Raw genomic sequence first — 25,942 nt, forward strand, 5'->3', positions numbered from 1 at the left:
TATATGTACTGTATATTGCTTCTATATGTTACGTGAAGTGTTGTTGGCTATTGCTTACGTTCGTGGTCATCTTTTCCTTTCTTTCTTTTTTTGTCTTTCCTTCTTTCTCCTAATTTATTATTTTTGTAGTTAGTATATATATATATATATATATATATATATATCATTGAAATATATTAAATAAAGTTAAATTATAATAAAATGAAGAAATAATTAAGCATTCATTAGAGGCAGCGACATGCAATTCCTCCATATGAAGCTGAAATACATCCATTATTTTAAATTAAATAAAACATAAGCCAGTAGTATGGCAAAAACTGTAGAGCGAAAATTAACATAAAAATAACCCAAATAAACAATCGAACGAAAAGAAAGAATAGATATAAATAGTAGCCCAGAAACCCTAATATAATTTCGATCTTTAAATCCAATTAACAAAAACTATACAAATTTTAGAATAATGCCAATTAGTTATTAATTTAGCGGTACCCCCCGAGAGGTACCAGTTCCGAAAGACGTGAAATATCACCCAAAGAGGGTTAAAGGAACTACCAAACGATAACAAAATCAAAATAAACTAAAATAAAATAGAATAGACTGACCATCATGCCCCATATCGACAGAGGACCACGAGGCCAATAATGGTCATGGAATCGCTGCATTTCAATCGTCATACAAAACATCGCAAAGGCGGAAATATCGAAGAACCAAACCACCCTTCCATTCTCCGATAGATCAACCAATGCAGAGGATTTGCATGGCGGTGGTCCTTATGCAGCGAAAATAAACTATAGAACAGACAGCACTCTAAAGCAGAGCCACACTACTGACATATTGTAAGCTGAATCAGCTTATATTGAAGAAAAAAGGAAATAGATGGCAGCACAGGCGTTGCTAAATTAGCATATCGACCCATTACTATTGAATTATAATAAATGTTGACGAAAATTAAATTATAATAAAAAATTAAAATAATTAAGCATTCATTAGAGGCAGCAACTTGCAATTCCTCCATATGAAGCCGAAATACATACTATCATTGAAATATATTAAATAAAGTTAAATTATAATAAAATGAAGAAATAATTAAGCATTCATTAGAGGCAGCGACATGCAATTCCTCCATATGAAGCTGAAATACATCCATTATTTTAAATTAAATAAAACATAAGCCAGTAGTATGGCAAAAACTGTAGAGCGAAAATTAACATAAAAATTTTTATGTTAATTTTCGCTCTACAGTTTTTGCCATACTACTGGCTTATGTTTTATTTAATTTAAAATAATGGATATATATATATATATATATATATATATATATATATATACAGGGTGTTTCAGTTAAACGTTTCAGAACTTCTAAGAGGGGTAGGGTACATCCTGACAACTCGAAATCATATAGCAATGTGGGGTCGGAAATGCTTTCCTGAAGCGGTGTTGTACACAGAAGCACCATAAAAAGAAAAGAGACCGTAAGTGAGAAATCGTTTTAATAATACATGAAAAGAAGCAAAAGGTACATGGATTAAAGTAAGTGTTCGAAGTTTCTTCCACGGGCTACAATGCACGCCTCACATCTCCGACGCATGGACATCCGAACATTCTGGAATACTCCAGGCGAATTTCGAATTTCTTCGGCAGCTACTGCGATTCTTGCAACCAGCTCCTCAGCATTGTCAACAGGGGTGTCATAAACTAGCGATTTCATATGACCCCAGAAATAAAAATCAAGACATGATAGACCGAGCAGGCCAACGCACGGGACCACAACGTCCGATCCACTGTTGACCAAATGTGACATCCAGGTAGTTACGAACATCTCCGCTATAATGGGCAGGGGCTCCATCGTGTTGGAACCACATTGTCTGTTGCGTCGATGCAGAAATCTGTTCATCTCTCAAAAGTTGTGGCAATACTTGCTGCAGAAAGATCAAGTAGATAGGTCCGGTTAGACGACACGGTAACAGGTAAGGTCCGATGAGGTGATCTCCCATAATACAGGCCAATTCATTGACCGAAAATCGAATCTGTGCTGCACGCCGTCGCACGACGACTTCTGTGTACAATACCGCTTCAGGAAAACATTTCCGACCCCACATTGCTATATGATTTTGAGTTGTCAGGATGTACCCTACCCCTCTTAGAAGTTCTGAAACGTTTAACTGAAACACCCTGTATATAAAGTTGTATTAATATTAAATTAAGTATGCATAAATGGAATGAAACGAACGTATTGCTATTTCGTCTTTATTTATTTAAAATACTTATTTTTCCCTTTCCCATCCTCAATTTAATACGTCACCCTTATACCATTTGCTTGTTATTAATCTAGTCTATTTTTAAAATACATTGATTTCTTATCTATACAAAATTAAATCCTATCCTACACTAAATTCTACATATTGATATTAACCATTTTTATCCCAACTCGATACTGATTTTTACCTAAATAAATTACACTGCGTCGGGACTACCTTGTCCATACTGTATTAGAAAGTGCTAATTTCATTTTCATTCCTTTTTGGCTTTTCACTTTTCTTCTACTACTATGGAGGCGCCTCCGTAGCCAGGTGGGCAGGAGCAGCAGTGCGTAGCACACGCTTCTTGATTAGACCGGGGTTCGAGCCCGTGACCACCAAATACGGAGGATGCGGAAAGGTCAGGGAATCACCACCGCATATCCCGGAACAATATGGCCTTAGTTGCTAATGCTCCTAAAAACCAAAAAAAAAAAAATAATAATAATAATAATAAAATAAAAAAAATAACTATCTACTACTATGGACAAGTATAGAAACTCAGTTCCTAATACATAGTCAGGTGTAGTCCCCTGATGAAATACTTGATCATGTATGAATATTTATTTCAGCTGACATCAGATCAAGCATTTTTTTTCCATTACCTATATTAGACCATTTACCAAAAATGTTTCCCCCCATATCTAATGACAGCTATACCATTTTCATTTTTATTTGCATTTTATTAGTATTTTGTTGTACTAATTTTACTTTACAGTTCCCCCACTTTATATTGGCTTGGCAATTCAGCCCATAATTTACTTAATTCATCATAACCTCTAGGATATTAACATTCTTTCACCTTTCACTAATATACTACTCTTCTTTTTCTACTTTCCTCACCCTTATAGTTACTGGCACCTTGTATAACTTTCACATTCATTTATGCATACTTAATTTAATTCAATATTAATACAACTTATATATACTCTCTCATCCTTTAATGCTGCTCTGCGTTTTTAGGTGCATCTGTCATACCTAATTTATTAATCTTACATTCACTGAAACCATTTCATCTATTGTTTACCTCTTTTCTACGTAACTCTTTAAACATTACCTTTAAAGAGTTACATTGAATACCCATTTATATATATATATATATAAGAAAGCAACAGTTTAAAATATTAATATTATTAATAATGGTTTATGGACCTGTGACGCTGCTATATGCAGAAAGCACCTAAAACGACCATAATGGCTACATAAGTTTGTATTACAGAAAGGCAACACGCTAATGTTTCCTTTCTTTACGCGTAATTTAAAAAGAAGTAATAAGAATAACTTAATGCTGTTCATCCTGTGACCTCAGCCGCTGAAATCAAAGGAGGAAACGGCAATAAGTAGGTAAAGCCTCTCTTTCTGACATGAAATATATGCAACAGCACGTGGTACACGTGAAAAGTAGGTAAAGTAAGTTAGGGTTAAAATTTAAATTTAAATAATAAGACGGGCGTATATTTCATGGCTGACCCGACAGAGGCTGGAAGTATACTCCCAGCCTCTTTGGGGGTTTTACAAACGTAGAAAACTTGTACCTCCGATTGGCTATCTATAGGAGTATTTATTTACTTATTTTTTTTACTATTAATGTTAATTTTATTTATTAGTATCATTATATACCATACTTAAACACCTGAAGGATGCTCACAGAACTATGTTCAGGGTCCTACTATAGGAACGGATATAGCATTCCCGAACTGCCCGAGCACTATCGTTTTGTCTTCTTCTTCAGTGGGCGCCTCCGTAGCCAGGTGGGAAGGAGCAGCAGTGCGTAGCACACGCTTCTTGATTAGACCGGGGTTCGAGCCCGTCACCACCAAATACGGAGGATGCGGAAAGGTCAGGGAATGACTACCGCATATTCCCGGAGCAATATGGCCTTAGTTGCTAATGCTCCTAAAAACCAAATAACAAACTAACAATCTTCTTCAGTACTCTTTATGCTTTCCTACCCTCTATATTTTTATTTCTCGTGAGCCATTACTTTATCGAACGCAATATTCGAGATGCTCCTTTTCTGCTTTAAAACACTTTTCTCGCTTATACAAAGTTTAGCGACTTTTACCCCTACTTTTGCTTGTTATTCCTTTCTATCCTGGGATGCATTCCTTCACGTGTTTAACCCCTACCCCTTTCTACATTCGTAAAGTAATTGATTTAATTTAATTTACTGCTTCTTTAATTTAATTTACTACTTTAATTTATTTTACTACATCTCCAACTTTCGACGCATGGGGTAGCTCTAGCTTAATTTAATTTACTTAATTTTAATTTTTCCAATTTATTGCACTAAGAGTCACCAGCTTAAACAATATACTTTATCTCACATTCAGTTGAAACTTTTTATGACTTCACTACTACAGTACAGATCGCCACGTCCTACACGACCCCAGTAAGTTATACTATTTCTTTCTTTTTATTCTTTTTAATCTTTACTTCCAGCCTCTGTTGGGTCAGCCATGAAATATATGCATGCCTTATTATTTAAATTTAAATTTTAACCCTAAATTACTTTTCACGTGTACCACATGCTGCGTATATTTCAGGTCAGAAACAAGAGGCTTTACCTACTTATTGCCATTTCATCCTTTGATTTCGGCGGCTGGCTACAGATGAAGGTACTGAGGTCACAGGATGAACAGCATTAAGTAATTCTTATTACAGTACTTCTTTTTATCTTAACTCCCTTCTTTGTTCACCGTAATGCCGATTTCTGTTCCGTTATCCCTTTGTCCTCCATGATTACGAGTACTGTAACGTTAGCGCGTTGCCTTTCTCTACTACAAACATATACTGTATATATATATATATATATATGTATATGCGCTTATTGTCTACACCATGTCTACTCCTCTGCAAGTAGTAACTCGGCTCCCAATGGACGATTTTATATTTGAACCTTTAAAAATGCAAGCTATTCATATTTTATTAAAATCAGACAAATAAAAACCCAGAAATTATTTCCTCTTTTCTGTACAGTTTTTATGTAAAAAAACAAATGCATGTATAAAATGTAGTTTTAATATGCAATGTTGTTAGCTTTAGACAGTTTCTGAATGCTTAGCGTTCTGTTAGGCAACACGCCTGAACGTGGTATCGCTTGAAGAGATACATATATAAATAAAAAGGTAACTTATAAAAAGAGTATACGGGAGAAGAGATAATATTATATACGTAGTTGCAATTAAATTTTAACGACTAAGTTTGGAGAACATTTAATAAAACTACATAATTTTATTAAGCGTTCTGTAAAGTTATAATCTTAGTAATCAATTGATAAGTAGGTAACTATATTTACTTCTCACTTATATTAATCACAGAAAAAGAAAAAATGTAACGCACTGCGTGCGTTAACTAACTTGTTTTTATTTTAATAATCTTACTAGGAGGCTTTACCCCCTGCTCACTTTGCTCGACAACCCCCGCGCACACTTTTCTACATAAAATGTAGAGGTATGACGAAGTAAGTCAAATCTTTTCTACATAAAAGACGCCTGTCGAAACGCACTGATCGATATCTAATCAGGAAATGACCTATGTAATTATTTACCCGTGAATTTGTAGTGACGTATTGCCCCGCCCACGTGTACCACGTGACCCACATCCCTCTTCATCCGTTTGCTAACCCGCACCACACGGCATTCTCAAGGTCGAATAAATATCACTATGCAATTAGTTACCTACGTTTACATTAAGTTACTTAGGAAAAGGCCTTTTGCTTCGGGTTTCATAATGCATGAGGAATATCTTTGCATCCGAAAGAGCAGGACTAAAATATTTACAAAATACCAAACTATTTACAAATATAAAACTATATTGGGTCACTTCATCAGCTGACATTACAATGGAACATCAAATAATGCCGGGCGTGGTCATGGAGAGAGAGAGAGAGAGAGAGAGAGAGAGAGAGAGACAGACTTATTCCTGGTTTCCTCTTATTTCTTACAAGTAATAAGAGGACATCAGGACAGCTACTTGCGCACGTGTGTTTCGGGTAAAATGAAATAGTTTACAAAAATAAAAAAATAAAAAAAATCAGCTAGCAGATTATCTCAGTTTTTGCTAACCAAGTTTCTGACTGTATAATAACATCAGGAGACGGACTTGCCGACTGCTCATCTGTTTGCATAAGATAAATATGTGCTCTAATTTGTAAACTTCAGTGGTGCCATCTGTTGTTCTGTTTTAACCATATCGTTTCTCTTCTCCTTAATTACAGAATGAAAAAAAAATCAGTAATCTTTAATGGAGAATGGTATTTCCCCTTTCAAAACTGCGGTTCGAAAAAAAAGAAAACCTAAGGGTGTAGCGTACTCTCTTAACAGGAGGTAAAATAATTTTTCACCGAGAAAAATTTGGTATAAGTGACGATATGTTGGTACAAACTCACGCATAGAAGCAAGTGATTACTGTTGGTCAAGCAAAAGGTATGGATATTTTTTAACTGGCTGTCGGTGAGTACAATTTTTACGTAACATAGACGTTTGAGATTACTAAAAATCATACTGATTTAAATATATAACGAAATGTGATAATGAGAAATAAAATGCTATCAATAAAAATCTTATTTAAATGAACTTCTAATCTTGTCTATATCTGTATAAACGTTATAATTGTATTAGATTATATCCTTTAATATTTTTATATCTCCAGTTGTATAAAAGAATATTGTCTCTCTTCTGTCAGTTGTTTCATCTGTTCGAACCAATTAGGAGCTAGGTCGTTCAAACCTGACACGATTTCTTTCAGTTTCATCCATCAGAAAACAGTGTAATGTCTGTGTCCAGCAGGAAACAGTACCCCGATTCCAGCAAAAACGATAGAAGGAAGTATATGAACACTCAAAAGTTCATAATTAATCAGAACAGCACCATAACAGAAGTGGTCCGGCATCTCTTTTGTTTAGATAGTACTCTCTCTCTTCCATCAAGGGAAAGATTGGATACACTGTTTTGGATCCAAAATTTACCGATCAGTTAAAACTTATTCACTTTATTTACCTAAGACGGAATGCAAAATAGCACCTTCAGCACTTTATGGCTGCACAAAATCTCTCATGAGTACAGCAGTATAATTCTCTATCAAAGTGTTATTGGATATTCACGCAACCCTTGCGTGAAGCATAGTGTGTTCGATCGCCGTTCTTTGCACCGTGTGGAAGAGACCATTTTATGGACTTTTTTCCCCTGCGTTAGAATTCGTTGGTCCCTAGCAAGGATTACACAATTCCACCCCTACTCCCCCACAGAGGTTTTCAGCTAGGAAAAACAGAGCAAACCAACCATAAAAGACAGAATTTACCGACACAATACGCCGACGCCCCATTGTCATATTTATTCAGGACAGAGGAGTACTGGGGAAAATACTCCATTATTACTTTCCGCTATTGAAACGGTATTGAAATCCTACCTACTATTCTAAAGGTACACTGTGCTGCCACTTTATTAGGTACACTCCTGCTGTGTACACAAATGGTTTGTCCCACAACGTTGTAAATCACATGACGACAGTTGTGGATATAAATGCAGCAGAACAACCTTTCTAGTATCAGTTAAGCGTACAAACCGTAGCAAGAATGGGGAAAAGGAGTGATCTAACGTAGTATGGTAGTAGGTGCAAGACGTGCTGGAAGAGAATCTCGGAAACGGCAGTTCTCCTGACTTTTCACGCAGCACAGTTTCAAGGGTGTGTCGAGAATGGTGCAGCGAACAGAAAAAATCATCTGAACGGCACTCCAGTGGAAGAAAATCGCTTGTTGATGAGAGAGGTCAGAGGAGGATGGCTAGAATTGTGCAAGCAAACAGACGGACCACAATGTCGCACATCACGTCAGAATACAACCTTGGTGCGCAGAACAAAATATCGCAACGGACCACTAGTCGCACTTTGTCGCGAATGGGCTACAACAGCCGACGGCCACATCGCGTACTTTTGTTATCAATGAAGAACAAGAAAGCACGCTTCCTGTGGGCACAGCAACACCAGCACCGGACTATCGAGGATTGGAAAACAGTAGCTTGGTCTGACAAGTCGAAGTTCCTGGTGCATCATGTTGATGGAAGGCTTAGAATTTGGCGAAAACAACATGAATCCATGACCCGTCATGTCTGACGACTGCTGTGCAAGGTGATGGGGGCAGTGTTATGGTGTGCGGAATGTTTTCTTGGCACACGTTGAGTCCATTGATACCCATAGATTCAGGCCTGAATGCCACATCGTACCTAAACATCGTTGCTGACCAAGTGCATCCGTTCATGTTGACAGTTTATCCTCAGTCAGATGGTTACTCCGAGCAGGATAATGCACAGGTACACAAAGCCCGAATCACTATGGAATGGTTCCAGGAACATGACAATGACTTGACTTCTTTGCTGCAGTGGCCCGCTCAATCCTAGTGAACGTCTCTGGGATGAGCTGGAAAGGGCTGTTCGCTGCAGGCCTACACCTCCGTCGAATCTCAAGGAACTGCGTGACACACTCATGTCTGCATGGTACTCCATTCCTGCACAACATTTTCAGCATCTTGTCCAATCTATGCCTAGACGAATTCAGGCTGTTTTGAAGGCTAAAGGAGGCTCAACACGCTACTATGCAGGTGTACCTAATAAAGTGGCAGTACAGTGTATATGTATTATATTAATTGGAATTCGTGATGTTTAGCGCGATTAACAAGTGCGTAACGAACCTATTTTCTTCGCCGTGTCCATCCGTATGCTTACTTTTAACAACTCGACTATCATTTAGATCTTTTAAAAAGATTTGTCGAGCCATTCCAAATTTCATTAAAATCAAATCCCTTAGGAACATATATAGAAATTCGACAACTATTTCTTTTTCTTTTTTTTAATTTCGTATTATTTCTGTGCATATATTAAAAATGGAAGCATATATTAAAAATAATTCTGTTTATACTCTGACCTTATCGAAATTATTAGTTTTAAACTATATTTTGAGTCACCTTCAACCACAGTCTACTCAAACGCTTCTTCACTCTCGGGCTTGGTTGTTTGGCTACGTATTTCGGATGTTTGGGGGGAATTACTTTACCCGATAATGATAAGTCAGACTGATACCAGATTTTCATAGTATATTCTCTTAGTCCATGGGGAAGGGTTTTAGGATCACTTCCATTTCTTCAGAAACAGTCCCTCACTCCCACCACAGAAATGATTGAGCATTGTTCTAGACAGAAAAGTCGAATCGATACCATATTTTCAGCGCATGTCTTTTTTGGTCCGTGGGAAGATTTTTGGTCCAATTCCAATTGATAGCCGCCTAATCCTCCCCCTTAACAACATTTCGATAAATTTTGAAACAGCAACGTCATTTCTTTTCGAAATTTCAGGACTTTCTTTTTTTCGAATATTTTTATAGACCTTTGTACAAAATATCATGACAGTTGGATAACTGTTATTTCATGTGCACTCGTTTCTCCCCTCCCCCTCTCCTCTGCGCCTCCGTAGCCAGGTAGGCAGGAGCAGCAGTGCGTAGCACACGCTTCTTGATTATACCGGAGTTCAAGCCCGTGACCACCAAATACGGAGGATGCAGAAAGGTCAGGGAATGATCACCGCATATCCTCGGAGCAAATGGCCTTAGTTGCTAATGCTCCTAAATAACAACAACAACCACCCTTCCCCCTCCCAAAAAAAAAAAAAAAAAAGAACTGTTATACAAAAACCTCACCTTACGGCTACCCAACACATCGTGAACTGAACTTGGGGGAATTTAACTTTACCCGATAATGATTTCTGTAATCTTTCCCCTCCAAAGATTACAGAAGGCAGGCTGGTGGGGACTGCGTTATGGTGTAAAGTGTATTCGTGTCAAACGGCACCAGGGGTTCCCCCCCATATCCGCGTAGTTTTCTTTTTGGGTGCAACAGATCACTGTTAAGGCCAGAGATTTAAAAGTGTGTGGGATTTGGAAGTATTGTATTGTGTATCGTTGTTCCCCTAGCCATTTAGCCTCTAGACCCCTGCTAAGGCCTAACGTTGCCCACACTCAGCCCCGTGGAAGCAGACGAGGTACACCAGTATTATAGTTATTTACTCTGGCAGACCTTGCCACCTAATTTCCTGAGATTTCAGTGGCTAGGGCCTTAAAAACGAAATAAATTAATTAAAAATAATAATAATAATAATAACGCAATTTTAAGGGGTGGTTCGCTAATGAGGTTAAATTTCGAAATTGATGCGCGATTTGGCTGTTAGAATTTTGAAGTTTAAGTTTTTAAATAAACTTAAATAAATTTCAAGACAATGCGAAATTGTATGAGCAAGACAATGCGCTATGCTATGTTGCTAGAATTGTCCGTGAGTGATTTGAAGAGCACGACAAAGACTTCAAGCTACTTCTTGACCACCAAATTCCTCGTATCTTAACCCAATCGAAATGGGCCACCTCGATCGACACATCACACGGATGGATCCTCCACCAAGAAACCTACAGGAACTCCGGGATGCACTGCAGTCTGCATGGGCACAGATACCAGTAGCAACCTTCCGCGGACTTAATGAGTCCCTCCCACGGCGGCTGGCTCCGGTGCATGCTGCAAAAGACGCATATTCTGGATATTAGGTAGGTGGTCATAATAATGTGACTGGACCCTGTATGTTGTTATAAAATGAGAGTAATGTGAGAACGCCTTCTGTGGTTTGCTAATGAAGCAGTGTGGACTACCATGAAATCGCTGCAGCAGAAAGAAAATTCTTTTTTTTCGCTTCCTGTTAAAAGTCAGGATGATTCTTGTAGATTTGACGTTGGTGAATTGAAATATACCAATTTTAAGGAAGAAGGGATTAAAGTCAAAACGTTTCTAGTAAAAAAGAGTTTCATGTATTTTTAAGAAAATGTTGCATTCAGTACTGAATTTTGAACAATGGATTATTAACCTTATTGTATTTACAAAAATGTTTGTCTGATAACAAAACACTTATTTTGTCGTGTTTTGCCTTTTATAATTGTCCACTGGTGTCTCTCCCGTATGAGATTTTAACAGTAGACTGTCAACACGAGGGAGTAATACCTTTGATCTGATTATCAGCAGTGATGACGCATGCATTAGAAATTTGCAGATAAAGGAACCACTAGGTGACAGTGTTTACAGTGTGCGATGTGGGATTTACTTAAAGATGTAACTACGATCAAGGGTAAAGGGAAGGGTTTTGTTTTCGTAAAGGTGATTACAGAGGTCTGAGACAGTTTTTAAATTCTATAGAGCAGTGGTCCGCGAGAGAATTTTGGTGTCCGCAGAGTAATCTGAATATAAATAAATAAATTTTTCTGTTTATACTCCGGGACGACCAAACGGTCAGAGGAGTTCACAAGATAGATAGAATACAAGAAACAGCACCGTATTCAGTAGTCACAGGCTTGAACCCCGGTCACTCAAGGCACGTGTACTTATGCACCCGCGCGCCTGACCACTAGGCTATATTTGCAATTTTCGTGTTTATTAAAATGTTTCATTATATTCTGATTCTACTTTTTTGCAATTTTCGCCTTATTACGTTGCATGTTTATAAAAGGCCCAGTGCAATATCCGGTATTAACGATGCTTTTATTGTAAAAAAATATAGAAAGCTATTTCTTATCAATGGCCTAGCCTGGACACGGCGCAGGTCGCAGTTCTTAGGAGTGAGCAGCGATATTTTTATTGTAACTGTGCATAGTGTGATATTTAATGGCATCAAAGAGCTTTCTTGTTTGGTTTTAGATTCAAATAAAATAACCCCAATGAGTGAGAAAAAGCAAGCGAGCAAGCAAACATTTTGCGCTTCTTAGGTAATACATCGCGTTGTCATGAGGTTAATGAATCAGAGCCTCCGCAACCACCGCAAGGCATCATCAGGAAGGACATTAGAACTGGAGGCGGAGAGAAGAAAAAGTTCAAAGTTTCAAGAAAATATGATGCAGACTACTTGAAGTTTGGATTTATTCAAGAACCTGGAAGTGAACTGGATCCACTGCCGCTTTGTATTATATGTTCTGGGAGTTTATCCAATGATGTCATGAAACCTTCGAAACTCAGCAGGCACTTGCAGTCAAAACACCCAGATTTAGCTAAAAAGCCAGTTGAATACTTCCAAATGATGCGTGAAAATTTGCAAAAGCAAAAAAAGTTCATTACCAACAATGATTGTTGAAGATTAGTCCTTAGTAAAATCTTATTTAATAGCACTTCAAATCGCGAGATGTAAAAAGCCGTATACGATTGGAGAAGAATTAATTAAGCATTGCTTGTTTCAACCCTGTGAAGAGGTTTTGGGGAAACAGGCTGTCCAGAAACTGAAAGGAATTCCTATGTCCGCTAACACTGTGAAGCGCAGAATTGAAGACATGACCTAAGATATTGAAAATCAAGTGATTGCACTTGTGAAAAATTCTATGTTTTATTCAATTCAACTTGACGAATCAACAGACATAACTAACAAGGCAGTTCTTCTTTGTTTTTGTGAGGTTTGATTGCGAAGGAGAATTAAAGGAAGAAATCCTCTGTTCCCTAATCTTGTCGGGTAGAAAAACCTGCTCTAAAATTTGCAATGCACTTAATGGTTATTTCCTGAAACACAGTATTGAATGGAAGAAATGTGTTGGGATATGCACAGACGGTGCCGCAAGCATGACTGGACATCGTTCCGGAGTTGTTGCAAACGTGAAAGACGTTGGACACCCAGACATCTTGTTTACTCATTGTATTATACATCGTGAGCAACTTGTGGCGAAAAGATTATTTCCAGAACTACACGAAGTACTCTCTGATGTAATTAAAATTGTAAACGAAATTCGCCACAAAGCGCTCAATTCTCGAATATTTGAGGAATATTGTGAAGAAATGGGCTCTCAGCATACTTATGTTCTTCTTCACGCTGAGGTGAGATGGCTGTCGAGGGGCAAAGTACTAACCCGATTGTTCGACCTGCGCCAAGAAGTCAAGTTATTCTTCCAGCAGCAAAATAATTCGAGGTTCCATGATCTCTTGTCCGACAATGATTGGCTAGCCAAGCTTGCATACTTCGCAGATATTTTTTCTCTGGTAAACGAGCTGAACACTTCTTTGCAAGGACAGCTTACGGACGTGTTCACACCGCGAGGCAAAATGGATGCTTTTCAAAGGAAGATATTGCTGTGGCAAACGCGGTTGGCTGAAGAAGATCTGCAAATGTTCTCAAATTTTGATGATTATATAAAACAGGAGGATGTCAACCGACAGGTAATAACTCTTGTTCAATTGCACTTACAGTCGCTCACTGACTCTTTTGGTCGTTATTACCCAAAGGAAGAGGACCCCAGACACGGAAATACCTGGATAATAGATCCATTTTCGTCGAAAATCGAGGACAGTAATTTGAACATTAAAGGAAAAGAAAGCCTAATCGATCTATCATCCGACGACAGTCTCAAAGGTAAACTCCACTCGTCCCTAACAGGATCTCATTTTTGGCTTTCCGTAAAAAATGAGTACCGAGTGCTGAGTGAAAAGGCCATCAACATTTTAATTCCATTCGCAACTACATATATGTGTGAAAAGACATTTTCATCAGTTACGGCAATTAAAAACAAGTACCGCTGTCGGCTAGAAATACAAACGGCTCTTCGTGTTACAGAAACGTCATTGGAGCCAAGAATCCAACAGCTTATTTCAAACAAGCAGCAACAAATGTCACACTGATTATTTTGCTATAATTAATCCTTTATACACCGCTATGTCGAGGTGCACTCGATATTTAATAATTGTTAATATTAGTTGTTTCTGTTAATTCTTTTTTAATAAAATGAAATTTAAATGTTTTTTTGCATTTTTCATAATGAATATATCTGCGTTTATTTATTATACCTTTTTTATCATTATAAGGCCATTATATTATTAATTATATTAACATTAATTATATCCAATTTTTTGCAAATAACTTGGGTGCAAAAACAAGTGTAAATACCATTTCATATTTAGAATGTTACTTTTATGGAAAAAATCATGGTAGTTGTCCGCGGGATTCAAATTTTGAGTTTAGTGGTTCGTGATGTCCGAAAGGTTGGTGACCGCGGCTATAGAGTGGGATCAACTGATAATGCTACCAACGGTGAATTCTAAATGGGAAGCCTTCAGGGACTTAATCTTGGAGGCTATTAAGCTTTTCATACCAACTAAGCAATACTGTTCACGGTTCAGGCCTAAATGGATGTCGGAAGAATTAATGAGGCTCGTGGTAGAGAAGAAAATGCATGGGATGCATAAAAATTATCAGACGACACAGAAGCCTACGACAGATATAAGCTAGTCTGTAATCAAGTCACAAAGGAGGTTAGGCAGGCTAAGGCAGATTACGAGAAATCTTTGGAAAAGAATGCAAAGAAAAACAGCAAAGAGTTCTTTACTCATGTAAACTCTAGAAGGAAGGGGATGAATCAGATTGGTCCACTTAACATAGATGGTTCGACTATTAATGGTCCTGCTCAAGTAGCTGATAAACTGAATGAGTATTTTGCATCTACATTCACATATGAGGAGTTATTTAAAGAGGGAATGCCAAACACTAACAGGGAGCTAAGTGATTTTGTGATAACTGTGAGCAAAGTGGAGGAGAAATTGTTCAAGTTAAACATAAAAAGGCACCTGGGTCAGATGGAATCTATAGAGTTATAATGAAGGAAGCAGAAAGGGAAGTAAGCAAACCCTTAGCCATAATTATGAGAGCATCCTTGAGTCAGGGGATGTCCCCATGGACTGGAGATGTGCAAATGTATCCCCAATTGACAAAGGGGGATCAAAGGTTCACACAAATAATTATAGACCTGTTAGTTTAATTTCGGTTCCGGGGAAAAGAATGGAGCCATTGGTTAAAGAGGTGATACAGGATCATCTAGCCAAGACAGCAGCAATAGTTCAGACACAGAATGAGTTTGTTAAAGGGAAGTCTTGTCTGACCAATTTCATTGGATACTACGAGGTGGTCAAAAAGGAACTGGATGCTAAAAATAATTTTGATATCATATACTTGGATTTCAGGAAAGCTTTCGATACTTTTGCACATGGAAGACTGCTGTACAAATTGGAGCGGTATGGCATTAAGGGCAAGTTACTGCAAAGGATAAAGGGATGGTTGAGAGTGAGACAGCAGAGAGCGGTAATAAATGGACACTGCTCTTCGTGGACTAATGTTATTAGCGGAGTCCACCAGGGTTTGGTGCTAGGCCGATTGTTGTTTTGTGTATTTATCAATGATATAGATGAAGGTATATCAAGCTTAATGTCCAAGTTTGCAGATGATACAAAGGTTGGCAGGGTTGTTAATGACAGTAAAGACAGTATGCTACTGCAACAGGATATAGAAAAGTTAGGCAGTTGGGCTGAGAAGTGGCAACTAAAGTTTAATATTGACAAATGCAAAGTACTGCATACGGGTAGCAATAAACCAAGAGAAACGTACCAACTCAGGGAGATGGAGAATGAAAGAGACCTGGGGATAATTGTACAGTCAGTTATGAAGTTCTCTGAGCAGTGCAGACGGACTGCCAGAGCAGATCATGGAGTTTTGTTAATGATATATAAGAAGAGGAGATTATCCCTTCGTATAAGGCAATGGTCAGGCCACATCTTAAGTACTGTATACAGGTCTGGAGGCCTAATTTTAGGAAGGATGTAGAGTTGCTAGAACGAGTACAGAGAAGGGCAACAAGATTGGTGAGAGGAACAATCTTGTTGCCCTTTTCTGAAAGGTGTGCGCTTACGAAGAAAGGCTTAAATCCTGAAAGTTGCATCATCTGGAAACTAGGCACCTGCGAGGTGATCTGATTGGGGTGTATAAGGCCCTGAACAGTGTGAGCAGACTAAATGTTGACGGGATACTTCCGCTTACTCAGACTAAGAACCTGAGAGAGCATAAATTCAAATTGAGGAAAGACAGTTGTAGAATAGATCTGCAGAAGTTTGCCTTGGTCCTTGAGGTTGTTATAGACATTCTCTCAGATATGTCAGGCAAGCTGTACTTGCTACCTGAGGAGTTTAAAAACGCTGATGGTACTGATATTCGGATGACACTCAATTCAAGTGGACCCAATTTCGGCGAAGTGCGGACGGTCTGTGAAAGCTAAATCCTCTGCTTGCACCTTCACGATGGTGAGACTGTTAGTAATCCTGGGTATAACCCCCATTTTCAAGCACATTGTGGGTGATCACCCAGGTGTGAACCAACGTAAGCAGCGGTCGAGGTGTGGCGCCCACACCACATGGAAGAATGCCGCCCCTCTGTGTTACCAGACAATACTAGGTGGTAAATGAATCTAATCAACCGGTGCAGTACCACCAATTTGCTTATTGGAGGTTGAAGTGGTGGAACCCATGTTTAGTTTGCAGAACTAAATTCCGTACAACCCTTCCCCATCTCTTCCATCATGCAGTATGGCTGATGACTTTTCCGATTACGATGGACATCATATCGATATCCAATCTTCCTTACATTTCGAAGCTACAGCTCTATAACAGTGTTCGCAGGCCGGCCGCTGGTTAGTACACTGGACCGAACCCATAGGTAACTGTTTAGGAGGCTTCCGGATCAGCTAGTGCATAATCTTACTACCTCTACTCTGCCAGATAGTGACTGGAGGGAGTCCGAGTATTATGTATGTGGGGGGCTTGTCGAGGCCACGTCATGTCAAGGATCTGGGTATATTCTTACCATGTGTATGCCATATCCAAAAATTTCATTATTCATACATGTTTGCCCCACTTTTTCTTACTATTGAATATACCATGAATTGTCAAACTAATAGAGTAAGCTTATCTGCGAAAAGATCTAAACCTCCCAAACACTTCCTAGTTCATTTCTCAAATATACGTGGTCTCAATTCTAATCTCAACAATGTCCATTTCCACTTGCAGTCTGCCAGACCCACCATGTGCTTTTTTTGACAGAATCTCAGTTATCAGTTGATTCAACTATTGCTCATCTCAATTACAAGAATGTATTTCCTGAAAATTACAGTCTACAGAAGTTCAAGTCTAAAATGAACAAATATTTTCTCTCGTCTTCTCAACCTCCAACCCAAGCACGATACTAAGTTGTAAGGACCCGTCCTTACATTAATTAATAAAAATGGTTAAATATTATGAGAATTTAACTGTAATACGAATAGTGGTTTTCTGGTAAAAACAACATGAGTTAAGTAGCACTGGAATTCAAAAATACCTTCCAGTCACTCCCCGTTTAGTTGCAGCTTGTTTGTATGGAAGTTCTTTGACGAGTCAGTGAAAGTAATGTACCATGACAAATCCCCATTAAGACAGAAGCAGATACACCATAGTAAGGGCCAAGAGTGCTTAAGCTGGCCCTCTTAAAGATTTCACGGTGAAACGCTATTAGAGGTAGGCGACGTCACCAGGTGTGCGCGCGTGAGGTCACGGGAGGAGCTGTGACGCTTCTCAGTTGACCTGAACTTCCGCTTCTCTTTCTGGATTGTTCTCGTATGTTCGAGGTCCACGGAAGTTGGGACACAAAGAGTAAAGAAGACCCGCCCACGGAAGAGGAGAGGAGACAAATGAGAACACAGGAAAAAGGATGTGCAGATCTCCTATTGGCCAGGAAGAAAGTAGAGGGAATTTTGAGAGGGAGATTCGGAAGAAGTTTTCGGGAATTCTGGAAAAGTTTTCGTGGCATTCGGAAGAAGTTTTCGGAGGAGGCTGAAGAAGTTCACGGAGCGGTCTGGAGAATGAATTGAAGGAGTTGGAGAACGATACTAAGCAGAGCAGTAGTCTAATTTGGGTGATAGCTGCAGACCTGAGATAGATGGAAGCAGTGATAGAAATTCTGCATATCCCGACAGTCCGTAGGAATGTTCACCTGTAAACATGGAAGCCGTAGTGAGGAAGAAGGAAGAATCACACCCTGAGAATTATATAGGCAAAGCCAGTCGAATGAGTGGTCGAACCATTGACCTACTCGAAAACCCCTCTATCCACGGAAGAAGAAATGCTGACTGGTAAAGAGTATGCGACACTGATTGATTCCAGCCGTGCAGTACCCGGTAGGGAAACACCATAATCACCGAGATCCCCAAATGAGCGCCCCCGCATTCCAGTACCTGAATGACCGATATGAAAGGAAGCCGAGCAGAGAGGAAAGTTCCAGGCCAAACACGTAAGTGCTAGAGAGTTTACCGAAATAGGTGTACTTAGTTTATTAAGGAGAGGACTTTAGGAGAAATATGTGTATATATAGTTAAAGAGGGAGATTTAAGTAATGAATATATGAATAAAAGTGTAATGTATTTAAGACGGACGTATCCTATAATTTGAAGTGAAGCTCCTCATATTAATGCTTGCTGGAAGGAGAGGTAATAATAGATAACTGAGAATTGTTTAAGGTTGGGAAAGGTTTTTATAATATGTATGAAATTAAAGGTTGAAATTTCGATTTATTATGAGTTGATTTGTGGAGAGTATTTCTGATTTGAGTAGGGGCTAATTAATAAGTGATATATAAAGGTATAGAGGATTAACTGTTCTGAAGGGTAATGTTAAACTGAATTGATTGATATTTCCTGTTGACCTGATTGCAGAAAGGGTCTAATTGAATAACTGAAATTTTCTTACAAATTGAGACACGAACTCTGAAGGTTTTTGTGAGCCAGTTCATTGGCTGGTAGTTGTTGGTTTATTATACAGACTGTTCAGAAGAAGAGTGAGAGGAATCTATGTAAAGTGTATGACACGACCTATTGAAGTCCCTGTAAAGAACATGAAGAGACACCATGTCATAATGAATAATATTGATTGATTGCAGATTGATTGACCTGATTGCAGAAAGGGTCTAATTGAATAACTGAAATTTTCTTACAAATTGAGACACGAACTCTGAAGGTTTTTGTGAGCCAGTTCATTGGCTGGTAGTTGTTGGTTTATTATACAGACTGTTCAGAAGAAGAGTGAGAGGAATCTATGTAAAGTGTATGACACGACCTATTGAAGTCCCTGTAAAGAACATGAAGAGACACCATGTCATAATGAATAATAATGTGTATTAGAATAGGATATCTGATGATGAAACAATTGAGTTTGAACAAGATATTTACACATATAAAGGGTAATGACATAACAAGTCACCAGTCAAATATAGTTTGACTAATTACCATTGCTAGTTTCTGTATGATATGTCAATAAACATTGTTTTATTTTACATTCATGTGTTGGAGTCTGTCATTCCGAAACTCAGCCAATCCGGTAGAAAAATACCTAAAATAATTGGGGTCCCCTTTGGGTCTGGTAATCGTCTGAGAACAAACAAGTCAGATGCTAAGTGGGAGGATTGGACTACGGGGGTATACATATAAAAAAGGGGATAAATTATAATAATTAAAATATAAAGAAAATTAGGGCAACCAAGAAAAACAATAATACCCACCCCAGCCACAATTGGCAAGAACAACCCGCACAAAGTACTATAGGTTCTAATAACTCTCGTGTTTTGTGTTTTCATAAAAAACAAATTTTAAAAAGGCAATGGTGGTTGATTGCTGGAACGGACTTCCATCTGTTGTTGTGGAAATTGATAGCTTAGATAAATTAAGGCTGAACTAGACAAACATTTGGTGTGACCGAATGGATGAAATGGGACGGGTTTTTTGCCGATGCTGTATAAGCTTGCTTTCTTTTTTTCTTTTTTTTTTTCTTTTTTTTATTTAAACCCCAAACACGAGAGGTATTAGAACCTATAGTACTTACTACCGTGCTTGGGTTGGAGGTTGAGAAGACGAAAGAAGATACCTGATGACATTGGACTTTAACGTCTATAGACTGTAATTTGCAGGAAATACGTATGGATGAAGATTGTTCCAGAAAACCTCAGTTGAATGAATAAACGAGGAGGATGAAACGTTCGTTCTGTGAGTTTGAAGTTGGACAGTAAATGGATGTTGGCTGGTGGCGGCACGTGTTCGGACTGTTTTCAAAGAGGGAGCGGGAATTATAGAAGCCAATCATTAATTAACCTAACTTCCCTCTTCTGAATGGAATCAAGAAGCCTGAGGGAGGTTTTGGGGGCACCACCCCAGATGTGGGAACAATATTCCACAGCAGGGCGGATTTGCGATTTGTACAGAGTGAACAGCTGTTTGGAAGAAAAGTAACGCCTAGAGCGAAAGAGAAAACCAAGTTTTTTAGATGCAGAGGAAGCAATATTTGTAATGTGCTTGTGCCAAGAGAGATTAGAAGTCAGGGTAATCCCCAAAAGAGATATATCATTTTGCCTAGAAATCGGAGTGTCACTGAAGATAAGCATAGGAGCAGAAGAATCCTTTTTGCGAGATATAAGACAAGACTGAGTTTTAGAAGGGTCGAAATCAACTAAGTTGTCTTTGCCCCACTGGAGAAATACCTGAAGATCGGCATTTAAGGAATTGGTAGCAGATTTTCGAGAAGTTGAAGTTGATTGAGCAGGACAAGGATTTTCAAAATGGAAAGTGGAATGCAATGTGCTATCGTCAGCAAAACTATGGATAGGATTTCCAGTCAATGGAAGAAGGTCATTAATATACAAGAGAAAAATAGTTGGGAAAGAACTGAACCTTGAGGGACGCCGGCATTAGTGGAGAAGTTAGAAGACAGAGAGCCATCTACCATCACCCTTAGTGAGCGATCAGAGAGAAAACTGGACAACCAATTACAAAAAACAGTTGGCAAACCATAAGATGGAAGCTTGTTTAGAAGACCTTTATGCCAAACACGATCGAAAGCCTTTGAGATGTCAAGAGCAATTACTTGTGTTTCACCGAACCTTTCCATTGGAATAGTTCATAAATGGGTAACATAATCCAGAATATCACCAGTGGATCGACACTGACGGAATTCATACTGGCGATCGTTGATCAGACGGAAGGCTTCTAGGTAGTTTAAGAGTTGGCTGTTAATTGATTTCTCCATTACTTTAGAAAGAGTAGAAGTAATTGCAATGGGACGATAACTGGATGGGAGGGATTTGTCACCCTTTTTAGGAACTGGCTGGATATGAGCAAATTTCCAAGCAGAAGGAAAAACACCTTTGGAATAAGAAAGTGAAAAAAGGCGGCAAAGAATAGGGGTAAGTTCAGGAGCACTGGGTTTGAGAACAAGTGGAGAAATACCATCGGGATCTGGAGCTTTTTTAGCATCAAGATTCGTCAAAATCCTTCTGACATCCTTTTGATGGAAGACCACAGGAGGCATTGAAGGAGCGTGTTGGGAATGGTGGGAGGTGTTTTGCCAAGATCATTAATACATGAGTTGGAAGAAAAATGGGACGCTAGCAGGTCAGCTTTATCCTTGGCTGAAGTGAGAACAGAACCATCTGGTTTGGACAGAGGTAGAAGCAGAGATGGGCAAAAGTTGCGGCCAATAGCTTTGGCAAGAGACCAGAATGCTCGGCTACCATTAGGGCAAGAAGCAAATTTTCTACTCTTAGCCTGTTCGAACTCTAGTTTGTACTGATTAATAACTGCTTTACAATTGTTGTGAGCTTTGGTGTAAGCAGAAAATGAAACTGAAGAATTAGAAACAAGCCGATTACGATATGCAAGATTCTTCTCTTGAACAGCCTTAGCACATTTATTGGAAAACCAAGGTTATATAAAGGACGAGATTTTAAAGTGGAGTGTGGGATAAAGGATCATTGCCATCTTGCATCATATGCCTCGACTAATGCTAAATATATTTGGACTCCATTTTCTCTGATGTGTCTTTTTTTTCATTTGATAAATATCTTCGTGAAACCTTTCACCGTGTTCGTCGCAGACCGCTCCCTAGTTTTCAGGAAAAAAAAAGTCTAAATGGGAATATAGAGAATGAAGCTTTAACGAAAGGTCTTGGTTTTCGATCATTAACCCACGATATTTGAAAACTGAGGGTGTTTAAAACTTTTTAAGCACATATCTGAGTTTTTGAACAAATTCCCTACGAGAATTTGTCGAAATTATTTCAGTGCTAATACCAATAAAGTTAATATGAATTCCTTAGTGGATATATTTATGCCATGCTGAAACCAGTAGCAATAGATATGGCAGTATCATCAGTTCAGTTTACCGAACAGCCGATGTTTTTCAGTTCATTCCCAGATTTAATTTTAAAAAAATAAATATTATAAAGCAGCGTAACCCAGTAACTAACATATTTCTGCGTATACAAGTATATTTGCATTTACGAAGTTATCCACAAATACTCGTAAATGCAGTAAACTTCTGTAAAATCAGACACTTTAGAATCCGAAATACTTTAAAATCTAGCAATTAAAAAAAAAAAAAAGTTTACAATTCGGAAATATGAAGCAAGTAATCCGACACTCGTATAAATGATATCATTTGTCTTCAAGAATACACAAATTTCTTTAACATTTCTTTCTTTATAACATGCTTAAAATTTGTTTCTGCAGCCTTTTTTAAAAATTTTATCGTCATAGATAGTGCATTTGTCTCAATCCTCGCAGCAGAAAAAAATTGCCTTTGCCACGAGTTTCTCTGATATTGCACTATTCTCAAACATTTCACCGATAGGTTAATTGGACATTTGTTTAAACGATGAGACTGCTTATGATAGCCTGTTTCAGGGCTAACTGGTTGTTCGAAGTGGACTGCCGTGCTGTATACGAAACGATTTTTTTTTTTTTTTTTTCAAAGTTATAATATAGCTGAAGCTCTCTGTTGAAAGTAATGAAATACCTGCACGACTCGTTACAAAGGCAAGTTTGTTCTCCTGTGAGAATTAAGAACATTACATTACCAAGCAGTTGAAATGGTGTAGATACAGATTAAAGGACAAGATAGTCATTATATTTACAGATGTAAACGTAGCCGAGTGGTTAGGAGCGCTAGTGGAATCGCACGTACCATTTGAGTGGACCGGGGTTCAAGCGCGTGACTGCTAAATATGATTAACGTTTGTATTGATGATTTATTTTGAACTCCACTGACCTGGTGGTCGGGCTGGAGTATAAACAAGAATATTATTAAATAAGTTCAGTTGATAGTGTTTAATATTCATGGAATGTGATTATCCAAAACTGCTGAACGTGCTAGGTACATGCTAATACACCTCTCAAAACATACGACTCTTCTCAGTCCCCCATGGTTGCGGAATTTGAAAGAGTGAATACAGAAATTTTGAAATACTGAATAACAAATAACACATCAGTCTCATAAACATACTTGTGGAGGAAATTAACAGAAAATAAAAGACCAAAGAACACCTTTTTTAATTATTAAATCGTATTATATTAAGGAAACATTTTGTTGCTTCAGAATTTCTAAAAATATCACCAAATTTAGTTATTTAATTCGGCAACTAATTACTGGCGGTTCCCTTATCTCCGGCTGCCATTGTTTATTCTCCTCTTTTTCTCCTCTCTCTGACTATTCCCTGGCACTCCTTTCATTATTCTTTAAGGACCAGGACCATTCATAAAGCTCAGGCGACTTTGGGGTTGGCCGTGCCACAGCTTAAAGTCTCTGCCTACTGGTCCAGCTCCCTCTGGTCTGTAAGATAATTAGGGATTCGTGGTGTTCCAAACGCCACTAGGATATGTTGCCAGATGAACAACACACAATCTAATACAACACAACATAACCACATTATACTCTATAGAGTACTATAATCTTCACATAGTAACTAACGCGGAGGTGTGAGTAACCACCAGTTCCACCAGTAAGACTACACTAAATGATATCCAATCAGATTTGTAGGACAAGATTTCCCCTTGACAAATCCAAGATGTAACTGCGGTTAATTGTATTCCTGTCTAGATGATCATGGATTACACCTTTAACAAGTGTCTCCAATATTTCCCCTGGGACAGAACTTGTTTACAGGTCTGTAATGATTGACTTCACCCTGCGTCCTTTTCCCCCATTGGGGATTGGATACACATTTGCACATCTCCAAACCACAGGGCCCTTCCCCGAATCGAACGATAATTTCAAAATTATGGCTAAAGCTTTTCTTACCTCTTTTGCTGTTTCTTTCAATAGAGTTTTTAATATTTTAATAAAACTGTGTGCGTATTTGTTCTCTGATAATCGAAATATTCATGTACTCCTTGAAAGTAGGGAATTTAGAATGAGTTCGAAGTTAAAGTCTGGTGTGGACTCGTATAGTGGAATTGTTGGACCGTTTATTTTAAAGAGGCAATTAACAATGATATGCAATTCCACATGATCAATTTATTAATTGTGCAAGTCATTTTATGACCTGAATGGTGAGGAAGTGGTGTGTAATCAGCGGGTCAATATACCCTCACATTATCATCAGGATGACGTGGCCTATCTTGATAAATATTCCACAGACTTGTGGGTAGTTCACCGAGGAGTGCCGAGCACCGTCGTCTTCACCGCGTAGTTAATTGCTGGAACAAACTTCCATCTGTGGTTGTAGAAGTTGATAGCGTAAATAAATTCAAGGAGTAACTGGACAAACTTTTAGAGGGAATAGATGTGTGAAATTGTTTTTTTTTTTGGCTGATGCTACATAACCATACTCTTGCTTCACATGCCTGATGCCTCGATTACTATTACCTCATTTACTGCACCTCGATGTGGCACCTCTAAACGTGGTGAGTTTAGAATGAGATTAGCATGAAAAAAAATTATGACATATGGGTTCTCTGTAAATGATTACATCTACCCATATTTATTTTGTCTGTTCTCTGGTCGATTTGCCTATTTGCTGGACGAAAAAAAACCAAAGTTTCTGGGGGGAAAACCTTGCTATCTACACCTGCGACCTTGATATAACTCAGCTACGTAGTGAAAAAAAAAACCCTCTAAAGTTCCTCGCGTCATCGACGGGATTGGAACCCGGGTCTTTTCCACCCGGTGTTGGGAGGACGGTGACGATACCACTGTGCTACTCTCGCAGACCATGAGATTAGCATATAATGCAAGAAAGCAAGTTATTCGGCATCAACAAAAAAAAAAAAAAAATACTTCCCATTCACCGCACCAACTATTTTGCAACTATCTTTCTTTTGCAACAATTTGAATTTATGCCCCCTTTAAGTGCATAATTTAAGCAAGTTGAAGAATCCCATCAGCACTGAGTTGCTCACACTATTCAAGGCCTTAAACACCTCAATCAGATCACCTCGAAGGTGCCTAGTCTCTAGACCCTGGAATTTGCAGAACTTTAGCTTTTCTTGGTAAGAACAACCCTTTGATCCCCTCACCAATTAAGTTGCACTTCTCTGTACTCTTTCCAGCAGCTCTACATCCTTCCTAAACTGAGGTCTCCAGACCTGTATGCATTACTCAAAGTGGAGCCTCACCATTGCCTTATACAAAGCGATAATTACCTCATCTCTGCTAGCAAAATTCATGTATATCATTGACAAGACCCCATGAGGTGCTTTGGAACCCTGTCTGCACTGCTCAGCAAATTTCATATCTGACTGCAAAATTACTCCTAGGTCTTTTCCATTCTCCGCTGTCCTGAGTATAGTACCGCAGAGTTGGCACTTTACTCTGGACCTATCACATGCGTAGTACTTTATATTTGCCAATGTTAAACTTCAGTTGCCACCTCTCTGCCCATCTTCCCAACTTTTCCAGATCCTGTTGCAGCAGCGTACCGCCATTACTGTCATTAACAATCGTACCAACCTTTGTATCATCTGCCAACTTGGACAATAAGC

Source organism: Mastigoproctus giganteus, chromosome 3 (assembly GCF_048544385.1).
Source record: "Mastigoproctus giganteus isolate SK-2022 chromosome 3, ASM4854438v1, whole genome shotgun sequence".
Classification (NCBI taxonomy): domain Eukaryota; kingdom Metazoa; phylum Arthropoda; class Arachnida; order Uropygi; family Thelyphonidae; genus Mastigoproctus; species Mastigoproctus giganteus.